We start from the raw sequence: 17,469 nt of genomic DNA, 5'->3' as shown, positions 1-17,469 counted from the left end.
TGATGTAAGTATGTAGGATAATTACCCATAATGCTCACTGACTGAACATTCAAAATTACCATGGCAATTATTGACGCATTCACATGCCATCGGAAACTTGGAACCTCAGAGTTAAAATGAATGTAACTTATCAGTGTAGAGCTTCCTACTGGTTGATTCTGATACTTCACAAGTGGGTAACTTGAAATCATCATTCCATAACGAGTTCGCGAGTCAGAAATGTCAGAATTTCCTAGTTCCGACTTGAAGGGCCTTCTATGATGTAGGGCAGGTCAGTAACCAAATTATTTTACTGTGCCCTGTCGCACACAGACTTTTATGGTCACACAAGTAGCCACCGGTGGATTCAAAATGAGTAGCCTAACAATTATTTACATGGCCCCAGGTACATTTGCAACCAAATTATTTTTCTGTGAGAAATCAATAATAGATGCACACATAGGATAACAGTCAGCAATTGACAGTGAGCAATGAGCAAGATAAGCATAGACGGGAAGTTGACAATAGCTTATTATTAGTGTAAATAAATTGTATTTCTATGGTTGCAGTCCTCAAAGATTGAATTGCATTGAATTAATCAGATCCAATGATTTACTGCCTGTAGGGTGGGATACCGCTAGTCATCATTATTATAATCACCATCTCAATCATTATCACCATACCATCATAGACTTATTCTTCTGTATCTGAGACTCATCTGACACTACCTTAGACATGGCAGTCTGCAACTCAATACACTGCCCCTGCATGGTGTTCAGCGTCCCCTGCATGTGGTTAATCGAATGCTTAACATCGTTCAGCAGGATCTGAATCTCAAGCCTGCAAGAAATCAGGCGGTTCAACATACTGAGATGACGAGAGGCTTCAGACCATGCCCATTGGACCATCTTTAGGATTCTTTCTCACTTAACACCAATCTTATTAGAAATGTAACTTTGTGCAGAAGATGTTACTATAGTGTTATTTAGAAGGAAAAAAGTGTACTTTGTCAGGTGCCAAAAGGATGACGGGATGTCTCCCTGCTCCAGTGAGCTCTGCTGGCAGGTCTTGCTCACTGTTGGAGGAACGGGAGCCAAATTAGAGGAAACATATCTATGGTTGTTCAGCAATGAAACATTCATGGCATAATAGGGATTGTCCTTCCATGTGAAAAGAATAACAGCTGGGGTTTACTTTCTCACTTTTAGATAATGTAATACAATCTTTAAACCCATCAGAAGTGTAGCACTTACCTCCATGAAAATATTGGTCCATGTTAATTATGGCTGCATTGTCCCAATGTTGACCACTAGTTCCAACTTGTGATGAGAAGGTCTTGATGAAACAATCAAGTCAACATTTTGTTAGACATTTCAGAGACAGCATTAACAATTGTACATGAGACAGTGCTTCCAGATATTGAGGTATCTTCCTTCTGATATGTAAAAAAAAAATATATATATATATGTGGTGTGTGTACTCCCATGAAAGGCATCCATGATTCTAGATTAAGCCAATCATGTATGTGATTACCATCCTATGGGTCAGCAATGGAATGATTGCTACACGGCTTTCAGAAGACTTTGTCTTGGGCCTGGATAAATCATTGAAATACAAGTAATATTGTGAATTTGTGATGCATAATTGCCATTATAATTTGGAATATTCCATCAAAGTTATTTGTTTTGACAGTCAAAACAAGTCAATCTTACAATTAATCACTTGAATTGAGTAACTTGAGTTGACGGAAGTAACAACTTTATATTCTGACCTAGACACTGATTTGAGCAATGCCTAATGCATGTTATTGGCCATTGGACTGCTCAGTCAAAACAACAAACTTTTACGATTAATCACTTGACTGGAGTAACTTGAGTTCGGACCTAAAACATTAAAAGTAGGCTATAGCTTGACGCATATCCTTACCTTGGACAAGCGTATCCAAAAGGCCTATCCAGTCGTGCGTGAAAATACCTTTAGGCAGATAAAAGCGCAGTACGGGTTGAGACACGCTCGGTATTGTGAATCTGTAACACTGATATAAAAGCACGTTTTCATTTATAATTTACACTGTAGAATGACCTGCAAGCCAATCAGAATCTAGTTTTAAACAATACCGTGGGTTCCATGGAACGTCACAAACATATTAGGCCACTTGCGTCACAGATTACAGTCACTGAACATGGGTTTAATAGCTATATTGGCTATATGTACAGTATATGCACATCGTATTGAATTGAGATTACATTTACTGCACCACTGTAATTGTGTAGCCTAATCCTATGAGGATCATATGTGAAATGTCTGAATCATGGCACATGAAAACAATTAAATTGACTGCAGATTATAAAATTCACTGTGACACAATATCCATGTAATTTCAATTAAATTACGTTGAACCAACGTGGAATAAACATTGAATTGATGTATGTGCCCAGTGGGAAGTGATCAATTCGAAATGATTGAATACATACAGTATTACAAAGAAAGAGATACAAAAATTGCTTCGAAAAACTCTTAATTTCCCTGGGCCACCCAAACGTAAAATGTATGTACGGATTATTGTACATCGTTTTGGATGAAAGCGTCTGCTTTCAAATCTCTGACACGCACATATGTACAATCTCGCGATGTTTATTTCTGGCACTTTCACGTTTGCGGGATTTTGTGAAGTAAATGATGCGCAGGAGAGCGCCATGAAATCAGTGACATGGTCAAGATTGCGACATAAGAGGGTGTAACATTTCTAGCTGAGGAACAATTTGGGGGTTTTCTCACAAAGTTTATAGTTTTAGACTGCAGTTGCAATTTGTTTTGTTTTTTTCACAAAAAAATGATATCTAACCATATAATGAATCATTTTGTAAATAATCAAACCATTGACATATATTTTTGACTATTTCCAACGAACAAGCTTGCAATCGAAAAGTGTCAGCGTGTGTAGTTAAATTAGCCTGCTAACGTCTTCATAGCTAGTAACATGTAATCAGGACATGACCAAACTGTTGCTGAGATAATGGATGTTTAAACTTCCAAGGAGGAAAAAAGGCATTGTTGAAACTCACTCATGCTTGCGGTGTAAAAAAGGGGGGTGAATGCGATTCATACCCGAATACCCCAACCAAGGAGCAACTTCCAAAGAAGCTGAGAAGTGAACCATCAATGAGCCAGCTACAGGAAGGACATCGTTCTCATCCTCACGGCTAAAATCAAAGAGAGCGCAGATGACATCATGAATTTGGTGTAAAAGAACACAATCTTTATCGTTATTAACCTGAAGAAATCGATTGATTTCAGTGCTGACGAAGTAAAAACTCTGAAGTAGCAGAACGCAACATTGAACATTCAGGTTGCAAAGCAGGAGAATAAACTCACTGAAATGGAGTCAAAGGTAAACGAGAATGACCGGTATAGTCGGAGATGGAGTCTTCGAATTTATGGAATAGAAAAATAGATAGAAAAATCTGACGAGAACATTAAAGCAAGAGTGAAGGACATTTGCAGGGCAATAGTCCCGGAGGAGGAACGAAATGTTGTTGCAGGTTCTCTGGATGTAGTGCACCGCCTGGGTAGGCTGAGAGATGGGGAAAACAACCAGCCACCACGACCAGTGATCATGAGATTAATCTCCCGGACAGCGAGGGATTTGACATGGAAAAGTGCAAAGAAAAATTACTATTTACAACCTGAGGTTCAAGGAGGATCTGACAGCATTTGACAAAGAAGCTCTGAATCTTCTGTGGCCGATAATTGAGAGAGCAAGGAAGGAAGGGAAAGTGCATACTTTGCGGGAGCTAAGGCTTTTGGTAATGGAAGGGAAATTCACGCTGACGCCTAGTTTGTTGACTGCTTGACTTGTCAAGTGAGTTGTGCAGGACTGAGTTTTATTTGCTAATTTGATCAAACTAGATATTTCTTGAGGAAAGAGCATTGTTTGTGTGAGCCAAACATTCAAGAAACGCATGCCTGTTCTGTTGCACAGATACTGCGTTTTGGAAGTGTCAATGGTGATGATATGAATGATATTTGGTTTTCATTTGGTACTAATCGGTCAGCAGGTGTCCCTATTTTAAAAGGCAACTTTAAGGCTCATATATTGAGTCATGAAGCAGATAATACAGGGAGATGGATTATACTATTGGTAGATGTCAACCATGTTCAATTCATTGTTGTAAATACTTATGCTTCCAATAACAAGTCAAGTAACTGTATTTAATTTAGAGACATTGAGAGGAAAATAAGTAAAATTATGTCTAAATTTCCATTGGCCAAAGTAATATGGGGTGGAGATTTTAATACAGTATTACATGATAATCTAGATAGATGGCCTCCTAAGGATAGCAATTCTGTTTGTGAAATATGGAATATATGTCTAAGGTTAGGTGTTCTAGATATTTGGAGACATAAGATTATGTTTACATGGAGTACCAAAGATTTATCTATACAATCCCGTATTGATTTCTGGCTGATATCTGAAGATGGCTGACAAGGTTGATACAGTCTCGATTGAACCATTGATTTTAACAGACCACAACAGGATCTCAATAAAGATAAATATGCATGGTTTGTCAACCAAAAAAAGTTAAAGGTTACTGGAAAATGAACTAGACTGTACTAGAGAATGAAGTATTTAAGAAGGAAGTAGCGGGAATTAATGATAAATACAGGAATTGTGCCTGTGTTATGAATACGTTTGGAAGTTATGGGAGCTAATGAAATTTGATTAAGGCTTTTGGCTATTTCAATGGGGAAAGAAATTGCTCGTGCCAAGAGAGAGAAAGAATATGACATCATAAAGGGAATAATGGATTAAACTAAAAAAAGGGAACTAACTAATCAGGAATTACTGGAGCTATCATCATTGCAAATGCAGTTAGACTGTATCTACGAGGAAAAGGCCCGGGGAGCGTTTGTAAGATCAAGATGAAAATAGATGGAAGAGGGAGAGAGAAATACAAAATATTTCTTTAATTTAGAAAAAAGGGCAGGCGAAAAGACTTCCTTCCATATGTCAATTAATGATTAATAATACTCCCAATGAATGGCATAGCAGTCAGATGTCGTTTTGTCCTCGTTTTGTCGTGTCCTGTATATATATATATATATATATTTACACCTTTCTTCGCATATCTTTTATATATTTTATTATCCAAGAACTCAGCTACAAGGAGCTTTCCTGCAACCCGCCTCACCAATTACAGAAAAAAGGTATTGTTTGCCTCAGATCTGAAGATCCACAATAGAAGCTAGCCAGAAGCTAACCTGAAGCTACCCAGAAGTTAGCCGGTTTACTGGCTAACGTTAGTATTTTAGCTAACCACCTTTTGTGGTCATCAGCTATTCCTTTAGCTCGATAATCTATCGGTACCTTTGTACAACGCGACTCAGACCGGAACATACCGGACCTATTTTTCTCAATATCTCCGGATTTCAACCGCAAGCTCTGGACATTTACACCTTGATTTCGCAGCTAGCTTGCTGCAAACCGTGTGTCTATTGGCTTACGTTGATCCCGGAGCAAACTTAAATTATTCCGGAGCTAGCCAGCTGAAAAGTTCCATCAGCCATTCCTGGGCTACAATCACCTATCCGTCCCGTTTTACTACAAATGCGGAGCCTCACCGGGCCTTCACGACTGACGTTATCTGCCCGAGGGAGTTATCCAACTGGCACCTCCGTCGCGACGTTACCTGAACGCTCATCTGGGGCCCGCTAATCGTTAGCTGTCTTATCTGAATTAGTATATCGGACAATTTTTCTTGGGTCACTATAACTATATCTATTTTGCCAATTCGATTGATCCCCTCTACCACACGGAACCCCACTAATCTACCGACGGAAACGCACGAGGTGACTAAAAATAGACCTCCATCCTAAGCTATCTTGCTACCGATAGGCTGCTACCCGGCCAACTGTCTGGATCGCCGTGACCCCAACCAACCTCTACTCACTGGACCCTTATGATCACTCGATTAAGCATGCCTCTCCTTAATGTCAATATGCCTTGTCCATTGCTGTTCTGGTTAGTGTTTATTGTCTCATTTCACTGTAGAGCCTCTTGCCCTGCGCACTATACCATATCCAACCTTTCAGTTCCACCACCCACATATGCGATGACATCACCTGGTTTCAATGATGTTTCAAGAGACAATATCTCTCATCATCACTCAATACCTAGGTTTACCTCCACTGTATTCACATCCTACCATACCTTTGTCTGTACATTATTCCTTGAAGCTATTTTATCGTCCCTAGAAACTTCCTTTTACTCTCTGTTCTAGACGTTCTAGACGACCAATTCTCATAGCTTTTAGCCGTACCCTTATCCTACTCCTCCTCTGGTGATGTAGAGGTGAATCCAGGCCCTGCAGTACCTAGCTCCACTCCTATTCCCCAGGCGCTCTCTTTTGATGACTTCTGTAACCGTAATAGCCTTGGTTTCATGCATGTTAACATTAGAAGCCTCCTCCCTAAGTTTGTTTTGTTTACTGCTTTAGCACACTCTGCCAACCCGGATGTTTTAGCCGTGTCTGAATCCTGGCTTAGGAAGCCCACCAAAAATTCGGACATTTTTATCCCTAACTACAAGATTTTCAGACAAGATAGAACGGCCAAAGGGGCGGTGTTGCAATCTACGGCAAAGATTGCCTGCAGATTTCTGTTTTACTATCCAGGTCTGTTCCCAAACAATTTGAACTTCTACTTTTAAAAACCACCTCTCTAAAAACAAGTCTCACCGTTGCCGCCTGCTATAGACCACCCTCTGCCCCCAGCTGTGCTCTGGACACCATATGTGAACTGATTGCCCCCATCTATCTTCAGAGCTTGTGCTGCTAGGCGACCTAAATTGGAACATGCTTAACACCCCAGCCATCCTACAATCTAAGCTTGATGCCCTCAATCTCACACAAATTATCAATGTACCTACCAGGTACCACTCCAAATCCGTAAACACGGGTACCCTCATAGATATCATCCTAACCAACTTGCCCTCCAAATACACCTCTGCTGTTTTCAACCAAGATCTCAGCGATCACTGCCTCATTGCCTGCATCCGTAATGGGTCAGCGGTCAAACGACCTCCACTCATACTCATCACTGTCAAACGCTCCCTGAAACACTTCAGCGAGCAGGCCTTTCTAATCGACCTGGCCGGGGTATCCTGGAAGGATATTGATCTCATCCCGTCAGTAGAGGATGCCTGGTTATTTTTTTTAAATGCCTTCCTCACCATCTTAAATAAGCATGCCCCATTCAAGAAATTTAGAACCAGGAACAGATATAGCCCTTGGTTCTCTCCAGACCTGGAACCCCTTAACCAACACAAAAACATCCTATGGTGTTCTGCATTAGCATCGAACAGCCCCCGTGATATGCAACTTTTCAGGGAAGCTAGAAACCAATATACACAGGCAGTTAGAAAAGCCAAGGCTAGCTTTTTCAAGCAGAAATTTGCTTCCTGCAACACAAACTCAAAAAAGTTCTGGGACACTGTAAAGTCCATGGAGAATAAGAACACCTCCTTCCAACTGCACTGAAGATAGGAAACACTGTCACCACCGACAAATCCACTATAATTGAGAATTTCAATAAGCATTTTTCTACGGCTGGCCATGCTTTCCACCTGGCTACCCCTACCCCGGTCAACAGCACTGCCCTCCCCTCAGCTACTCGCCCAAGCCTTCCCCGTTTCTCTTTCTCCCAAATACAGTCAGCTGATGTTCTGAAAGAGCTGCAAAATCTGGACCCTTATAAATCAGCCGGGCAAGATAATCTGGACCCTTTCTTTCTAAAACTATCTGCTGAAATTGTTGCCACCCCTATTACTAGCCTTTTCAACCTCTCTTTTGTGTCATCTGAGATTCCCAAAGATTGGAAAGCAGCTGCGGTCATCCCCCTCTTCAAAGGGGGGGACACTCTTGACCCAAACATCTACAGACCTATATCTATCCTACCCTGCCTTTCTAAGGTCTTCGAAAGCCAAGTCAACAAACAGATTACCGACCATTTCGATTCCCACCATACCTTCTCCGCTATGCAATCTGGTTTCAGAGCTGGTCATGGGTGCACCTCAGCCACGCTCAAGGTCATAAACGATATCTTAACCGCTATCGATAGGAAACAGTACTGTGCAGCCGTATTCATTGACCTGGCCAAGGCTTTTGACTCTGTCAATCACCACATCCTCATCGGCAGACTCGACAGCCTTGGTTTCTCTAATGATTGCCTCGCCTGGTTCACCAACTACTTCTCTGATCGAGTTCAGTGTGTCAAATCGGAGGGTCTGTTGTCCGGGCCTCTGGCAGTCTCTATGGGGGTGCCACAGGGTTCAATTCTTGGACCGACTCTCTTCTCTGTATACATCAATGATGTCGCTCTTGCTGCTGGTGAGTCTCTGATCCACCTCTACGCAGACGACACTATTCTGTATACTTCTGGCCCTTCTCTTGACACTGTTAACTACCCTCCAGACGAGCTTCAATGCCATACAACTCTCCTTCCGTGGCCTCCAATTGCTCTTAAATACAAGTAAAACTAAATGCATGCTCTTCAACTGATCGCTGCCTGCACCTGCCCGCCTGTCCAACATCACTACTCTGGAAGGTTCTGACTTAGAATATGTGGACAATTACAAATACCTAGGTGTCTGGTTAGACTGTAAACTCTCCTTCCAGACTCACATCAAACATCTCCAATCCAAAGTTAAATCTAGAGTTGGCTTCCTATTCCGCAACAAAGCATCCTTCACTCATGCTGCCAAACATACCCTTGTAAAACTGACCATCCTACCAATCCTCGACTTCGGTGATGTCATTTACAAAATAGCCTCCAACACCCTACTCAATAAATTGGATGCAGTCTATCACAGTGCCATCCATTTTGTCACCAAAGCCCCATATACTACCTACCACTGCGACCTGTACACTCTCGTTGGCTGGCCCTCGCTTCATACTCGTCGCCAAACCCACTGGCTCCAGGTCATCTACAAGACCCTGCTAGGTAAAGTCCCCCCTTATCTCAGCTCACTGGTCACCATAGCAGCACCTATGCGTAGCACGCGCTCCAGCAGGTATATCTCTCTGGTCACCCCCAAAACCAATTCTTCCTTTGGCCGCCTCTCCTTCCAGTTCTCTGCTGCAAATAACTGGAACGAACTACAAAAATCTCTGAAACTGGAAACACTTAACTCCCTCACTAGCTTTAAGCACCAGCATCAGAGCAGCTCATAGATTACTGCACCTGTACATAGCCCATCTATAATTTAGCCCAATTTTACCTCTTTACCTACTGTATTTATTTATTTATTTTGCTCCTTTGCACCCCATTTTTTCTATCTCTACTTTGCACATTCTTCCACTGCAAACCAACCATTCCAGTGTTTTTACTTGCTATATTGTATTTACTTCGCCACCATGGCCTTTTTATATTTTTATTTATTTATATATTTTGTTTGCCTTCACCTCCCTTATCTCACCTCACTTGCTCACATTGTATATAGACTTATTTTTCACTGTATTATTGACTGTATGTTTGTTTTACTCCATGTGTAACTGTGTTGTTGTATGTGTCGAACTGCTTTGCTTTATCTTGGCCAGGTCGCAATTGTAAATGAGAACGTGTTCTCAACTTGCCTACCTGGTTAAATAAAGGTGAAATAAAATAAATAAAAATGAAAATCCAAAAGAAATCTCCCAGCATGTTGGCCATTTTTTTTTTATCAGAATCTGTATACATCAGCCCAGCCAACTTCCAATATGGATATTTTCTTAGACAATGTAGCAAACATTGCTAAGAAGATGGATAATGATTTCAGGGATTTTTGTGATGAGTTATCTGAAATTGAGATAAAACTCTATTAAAAGCCTTAAGGACAATAGGTTCCCTGGAAATGATGGTTTAATAAACGTGATTTATAAATCATTCAATGATAAATTGATTCCTTTCATTCTTTGCTATGCTTCCTTACAGCAAGGTGTAATTACTTTGATTCAGTGGACATGGGTGGGGGAATATTTGTGTGACGACCTAAAATGGGGCCAGAAGCTCATCAGCACCCCATCTTATATGTCCAACCACCCTGAACGTCAGACTCTATTGAAGCACATACAGTGGTGTAAAGTACTTAAGTAAAAATACTTTAAAGTACTACTTAAGTAGTTTTTGGGGGTATCTGTACAGTTTTTGGGGGTATCTGTACTTTACTATTTATAGTTTTGACAACTTTTACTTTACTACATTTAATGTACTTTTTACTCCATACATTTTCCCTGACACCCAAAAGTAATCGTTACATTTTGAATGGCTAGCAGGACAGGAAAATTGTCAGTTGGATGTACTGCCAAATTCTCTAAAATGACTTATGGTAGAGAAATGATCATTCAATTCTCTGGCAGCAACTCTGGTGGACATTCCTGCAGTCCGCATACCAATTGCACAATCCCTCAGAACTTCAGACGTCTGTGGCATTGTGTTGTGACAAATATGCACATTTTAGTGGCCTTTTGTCCCCAGCAAAAGGTGCACCTGTATAATCATGCTGTTTAATCAGCTTCTTGATATGGTGCACCTTTCAATGTGGATGGATTATCTTGGCAATGGAGAAATGCTCACAATTGTATTTTTTTTGGCGTATAGAACATTTCCGGGATCTTTAATTTCAGCTCATGAAACATGGGACCAACCTTTTACATGTTGTGTTTTTTTTGTTCAGTATAGTTTTTTACAAATATAGCAGTATACAGTCCTCCAGATATCTGTTGACAAGGACATATATCACTGTGTATGTGTTACTCTGTACATACAAAAATGGCCAAACATTTTTTTGTTTGTTGCCATTTTCCATTGTTACTAACTTGTACTGGTTAAAAGTATGATTTAAAGAAGAAGAAAAAACGTGTATGTTTTGCAAACCATGTTTAGTATATCTGAAAGAGACAATGACAAGTTCATGGTTCAACAAGATATTATAGTCATCAAAGGGTAGAATTTTAGCATTGATATACTTATCATACAGTACTTTACAGCTTTTATTGGTCACAGAATATATGACATGAAGGGGTGATGTAATTATCTGAATTACTGTAGATTTTAATAGTTTAGTTAATCAAAAGTGAAGTATGGTTATAGGTCCAATGGGTGTTGTTCATATACCACTCTCAGACTCAAAATCAATATATTAGATACATACTATTTATCAGCATATTGACAGATTATTGCTATCAACTGCTGGTTACAAGTTATTTTACCCTGTTTGTATTTTTTGGAACAATGGCAATTAAGTTGATTAAAATTAAGTAGAATAGATAGATGGGCTACCACTGGTGTCACAGGCATCACAGGTCTTGACCACCATGTTGCGATGCTTCTTTAGGATCACGTTGTTGTTGTCAGCGTAGAAGAGTACAGAGATGGGACTGAGCTTGGTGGGTGCGCAGCACGCTTTGGGTACCTCATCTGGCTTCAGAAGGTGAACCTGCCATTGAAAACGGTAATTCAGACTCATTCATACATGCACTTTCATATAGTCAATGATAATATCCTGTTATAATAGAGATATGGGTTATTTAAGCAATACGGTCCATGGAGGGGTGGTATATTGGCCATATACCACAAACCTCAGAGGTGCCTTATTGCTATTAGAACACCTACTCATTCAAGGGTTTTTCTTTATTTTATTTATTTAACCTGGAGGGGCTCATTGAGATTTAAAATCTTTTTTTCAAGAGCGTCCTGGCCAAGATAGGCAGCACCAAGTCATTACAAAAATTACAGACAAACAACATGAAAAACTACAAGTAATCTAGTAGAAACCATTGAATTCACAAGAGTATAACAAAAATCAAAAACAGCAAATTAAAAACATTGACATCATTCATCAGTGATTTAAAAATACCAATCGGGACAAGTTCTTCCAGTTTAAAAGTATTTTGTAAGGCGTTCCAAGACGATGGTGCAGAGTACATAAAAGCTCTTTTACCAAATTCAGTTCGGACATTTGGAACAGTTAGCAGGATAAAGTCCAGCGAACGAAAAGAGTACCCACCACATTTCTGAACAATAAAAATGCCCAAATAAAAAGGTAGTAAACCCAAAATGGCTTTATAAATCAAAATATACCAGTGACTGAGCCTACAAGTGACTAGAGAAGGCCAGCCAACCCTGGTATACAAAGTGCAGTGGTGCTTAAGGGTTTTGCAGTTTAAAATAAATCTCAAAGTACCATGGTAAAGGGTGTCAATTGATCTCAAACACTGAGCGGAAGCATTCATATATAAAATATCCCCATAGTCTAGTAAAGGCATAAATGTAGCTGATACTAGCCTCCTTCTGGCTTCAAAGGAAAAACAGGCCTTATTCCTAAAATAAAATCCCAATTTCAGCTTCAATTTTTCTGTAAGTTGTTGAATATGCAATTTAATATTGTTGTTGAATATGCAATTGACACAAGTTATGTTGAACAGTATAAAAAGCCGTTTGCAAGTTCGGGAAAGCTTTTGTAAGAGACGAGGCACAACAGTAAATAACAGTTTCATCAGCATAAAAATGAAGTTGCGCATTTTGGACATTTTTGTCTAAATCATTTATATAAATAGCGAACAAGAGAGGACCAAGTCCAGAGCCTTGGGGCACACCATTAAAGACAGACAATTTAACAGACTTAAGCCCATTAAATTGAGTGCACTGAGTTCTATCAGACAGATAGTTAGCAAACTATGCAACTGCATGCTCTGAAAGACCTACACTCGACAAGCTCTGCCTTAGTATAGCATGATAAACTGTATCAAAAGCCTTAGAGAGATCAATAAAAAGTGAGACACAGTGCTGTTTTTTGTCAAGGGCTTCAGTGATATCATTTAAAACCTTCATGGCTGCTGTAATTGTGCTATGCTTCTTCCTGAAGCCCGATTTGGTACATTGATAAAATAGAGTTAGTAAATTAAAACTCTTTTAGCTGTTCACTCACAAGGGTTTCAAGTATTTTCACCAGGGGTGACAGCTTTGAGATTGGCCTATAATTATTTAAAAGAGTTGTTAAAAGTGGTAGTACAAATGCTGATTTCCAGAATTTCATTACATTCCAGGGTTAGATTGAACAGATATGCAAGTGGTTCAGCTATGAAATCAGCTGCCGGATTTAAAAAGCAGGGATCCAAAAGATCAGGACCTGCAGGCTTTCTCTGATCTAAGGATTTCAGGGCTTTATGTACCACCTGCACTGAGAATGGCTAAAAGTTTGACCAGCTCTCACTGGGTTGTACAGAGACAGAGGACACTGAATCAAACAGCCTACCAGATGATACAAAGTGCTCATTGAAACAATTCAGCATTTCAGTTTTGTCATGTACAGCATATACAGAGTCCTTCAAAACACTTGACAGTAATTCATTAACATTACTGTTACCAGACATAGACTTAATAGCCTTCCAAAACGTTCTAAGGTCATTCAGGTTATCAGTGGTAACAGACATAAAATATTCAGACTTGGCCTTCCTGAGAAGAAAAGAACACTTGTTTCGTAACTGCCTAAAAATAAGCCAATCAGCATCAGAACATGATTTCCTTGCTTTAGCCCAGGCTAGATTATGGTTGTGAATAATACAAGACAGCTCAGAAGAAAACCATGGATTATCCCGCCCTTTAACCCTGAACCTGCGAAATGGGGCATGTTTGTTTACTATTTGGAAAAAAACATCATGAAAGAATATCCAGGCAGTTTCCACATCAGGGATAAGCTCAATCTTGCTCCAGTCAAAATAAAACAAATCATGAAAGAAAGCCTGCTCATTAAAACACTTCAAATTTCTCTTACGAATAAAACGTGGGTTTGTCTTAGGAACCTTAGTATTTCTAACAGCAACAACAGCACAATGGTCACTTAAATCATTACAAAAACACCAATCGCAGAATATTTATGTGGAACATTTGTTAAATCTACCCTGATTGATTTGATATTATCTGAGCATTTAAGATTTGAGCGAGTGTGTGTTAATCAACTGTGTAAGTTTCATAGAATTACAAAACATTTTTAAATCATCAGACACCAGCTTTAACCAACACCAGTTGAGATCACCAATCAAGATCATTTCACTGTAAAGAAGTTTAGACATAAGGTGCGTCAAAGAAGAAAATGCTATTTTCTACATTTTTGAATAAAACTATGAAATAACAAATGGAATCATGTAGTAACCAAAAAAGTGTGAAACATATCAAAACATATCATATATTTGAGATTCTTCAAATAGCCACCCTTTACCTTGATGACAGCTTTGCACACTCTTGGCATTCTCTAAACCAACTTCACCTGGAATGCTTTTCCAACAGTCTTGAAGGAGTTCACACATATGCTGAGCACTTGTTGGCTGTTTTTCCTTTACTCTGCGGCCCTACTCATCTCAAAACATCTCAATTTGGTTGAGGTCGGGGGATTGTGGAGGCCAGGTTATCTAATGCAGCACTCCGCCACTCTCCTTCTTGGTAAAATAGCCCTTACACCGCCTGGAGGTGTGTTGGGTCATTGTCCTGTTGAAAAACAAATGAATTATCCTGAGTGGCGCAGTGGTCTAAGGCAAGCTGTGCAGTTAGAGATCCTGGTTGGAGTCCAGACTCCGTCGCAGCCGGCCGCGACCGGGAGACCCATGGGGCGGCACACAATTGGCCCAGCGTCGTCCGGGTTAGGGGAGGGTTTGGCCGGCAGGGATGTTCTTGTATCATCGAGCTCTAGCGACTCCTGTGGCGAGCCGGGCGCAATGCACACTGACAGGGTTGCCAGGTGTATGGTGTTTCTTCCGACCCATTGGTGCGCCTGGCTTCCGGGTTAAGAAGGCATTGTGTCAAGAAGCAGTGCGGCTTGGCTGGGTTGTGTTTTGGAGGACGCGCGGCTCTCGACCTTCGCCTCTCCCGAGTCGTACGGGAGTTGCAGCGATGAGACAAGACTGTAACTACCAATTGGATACCACGAAAAAGGTGTAAAAGTAACACAATAGTTTTTATTTTTTTATAATAATTTATTAAAACAAATGATAGTCCCACTAAGCACAAACCAGATGGGATGACGTATAGCTGCAGAATGCTGTTGTAGCCATGCTGGTTAAGTGTGAATTCTAAATAAATTAGTGACAACAGCAAAGCATCCCCACACCATAACACCTCTTCCTCCTCCATACTTTATGGTAGGAAATACACATGCAGAGATCATCTGTTCACCCACACCGCATCTCACAAAGACATGGCAGTTGGAACCAAATATCTCAAATTTGGGCTGCAGACCAAAGGACAAATTGATTGTGTTTCATGGCCCAAGTAAGTCTCTTCTTATTATTGGTGTCCTTTTAATAGTGGTTTCTTTGCAGCAATTCAACTATAAAGGCCTGATTCACACAGTCATCTGAACAGTCGATGTTGAGATGTGTCAGTTACTTGAACTCTGTGAAGCATTTATTTGGGCAGCAATATCTGAGGCTGGTAACTCTAATGAACTTATCCTCTGCAGCAGAGGTAACTCTGGGTCTTCCAATGCTGGGGTGGTCCTCATGAGAGCCAGTTTCATCATAGCGCTCCTTTGTTTTTGCAACTACACTTGAAATATTCCGTATTGACTGACCTTCATGTCATAAAGTAATGATGGACTGTTGTTTCTCTTTGCGTATGAGCTGTTCTTGCCATAATATGGACTTGGTATTTTACCAAATAGGGCTATCTTCCGTATACCCCCCCACCTTGTCAAAACACAATTGATTGTGTCAAACGCATTAAAAAGGAAAGAAATTCCACTTTTAAGAAGGCACACCTGTTAATTGAAATGCATTCCAGGTGACTTTCTCGTGAAGCTGGTTGAGAGAATGCCAAGAGTGTGCAAAGCTGTCCTCAAGGCAAAGGGTGGCTACTTTGAAGAATCTAAAATATATTTGGATTTGTTTAACACTTTTTTGGTTACTACATGATTCCATATGCGTTATTTCATTATTTTTCTTCAATGTAGAAATGGTTAAAATAAAGAAAAACCATTGAATGAGTAGGTGTCCTAAAACACTTGACCGGTAGTGTAGAGCCTTCAGTGTTTATTTTCCGTGGCCTGTGGCCCCCCTTGTCTGAATTTGGTCAATATGTCCTCCAAAATACTTTATAGCCCACCGTGGTAAAGACTATACTTTCAGGAGTTAAACACAATAAAAAATAAAAAATACCTTGTTTGTCTCATTCTTCCAATCTAGTTAGTGACTTTATAAAACACAATATTTGGTATTTGTATTTTATATTATGCCAACCATACAGGAAAGCATCTGGTGACAAAATAGCCAAAAACATAAAATTATGAATTAATTCAAGGTTTACAAATATGCCCAATCAATAGAACAGTCAGAAAACAATAGTCTAAACCCAATGTCTCTACCATATATGGTTGAAAAGTTACCGACGATTTACTCTGAGAATTTAACCTCACAACACCAAATTTGGAACACATACAACCAAGTGCGGTGCAGTCTAAACTAGTAATGGTCACAGCAAATGATCGTTATTATTTCATCAACACTGTCAAGTACATGAATGTTATAATATTGTAGAGAACAATGTTACGCACGCCTCTGAAGAGGGAACGCAACACCCTGCTACAACTCAACTCCCAGTGAAGTGAAAGAGGTATGGACTGTAGGTGTGAGAAAGGACAACAAAAGGCAGAATTGACCGTTTACAAGGATTTTATTCCTTACACGGTAATATGGGGAAAAGGGGCTGGACGGAACCAAAGCAAAGAAAGTAAATGTCAAAGCCCCCCTCTCCTATCTAACCTGCCTACCTACTACGTACCTAACTTAGCACCACCTGGTGCCCTAACTAAAATACAGGGAGTGGTCCGCCCAGGTCTTACCTAGTGTGCCTAGACAGTGAATATACTACTATGTATGCCCGCGGGTCTCTTGCCTAAGCACTCCCTAGGTGACTTCCCCTTCCCCCCCTGGGAACAAATGAAACAAGATAACAAACAATTTCAATAATCAAAACAGTGCGTCCTATTGACACACAGCCATAATCAATCAGCTCCCTCAGCAACAACTAACTCAGTTATTTACCCACAGCCATTGGCCTCCTCTCTCAGAAAAAAATCTCTTTCCACAATCAATCTTCCTCTGCATTCATTCCTCTTTTTCTCCTGAACAGAACACTGGCTTTTATATAGCTTCAGGAGTCTAATTGGATACAGCTGCGTCTTGACGAGGGGGCGGGGTCAGCTCCAATTAGCCATGGAGTCGACCAATCAGCTTCTTGGGGAGAATTCAGGAAGCCATCTCCTGAAACACACACACTCAAATACAAACTACAACACAGAAACTGGGGAACGTAACAAACAAGCTAATGATTAATTCTATGTAAATTCCAATGACATCAGGCAAAGAAAACAACGTTTGGACATGAATTTCGTAGCTCCCTCTTGAATTGACCCTTTTTCTCTCTACATTGTATAGCAAGTAAGTGAACATATAAAAATATGTT

The sequence above is a fragment of the Salvelinus fontinalis genome, unplaced genomic scaffold, assembly GCF_029448725.1.
Source record: "Salvelinus fontinalis isolate EN_2023a unplaced genomic scaffold, ASM2944872v1 scaffold_1409, whole genome shotgun sequence".
Classification (NCBI taxonomy): Eukaryota; Metazoa; Chordata; class Actinopteri; order Salmoniformes; family Salmonidae; genus Salvelinus; species Salvelinus fontinalis.
This window is presented reverse-complemented; position numbering follows the sequence as displayed.